The sequence below is a fragment of the Penaeus monodon genome, chromosome 31 (assembly GCF_015228065.2).
Source record: "Penaeus monodon isolate SGIC_2016 chromosome 31, NSTDA_Pmon_1, whole genome shotgun sequence".
Classification (NCBI taxonomy): Eukaryota; Metazoa; Arthropoda; class Malacostraca; order Decapoda; family Penaeidae; genus Penaeus; species Penaeus monodon.
In genome coordinates, this window is record NC_051416.1 from 6,381,190 (window position 1) to 6,381,396 (window position 207).

Consider the following 207-nt stretch of genomic DNA (forward strand, 5'->3'; position numbering starts at 1 on the left):
AAGTACACATACCAGGAACATTGAAAGGTCTATAGTAGGATTTTCAACCATAGTAGTAACACTATAGAGGGCTTCCCCATAATGGTAATGATCCCCCAGTAACCTAGACCTCAGAAGAAGGATAAAGTTAAGAAAACCTTCGCGTCCTCCAGATCGACCGGGATCCTACGCAGGCAGCTGACGAGAGACGGAGAGCCAAGAAGCCGA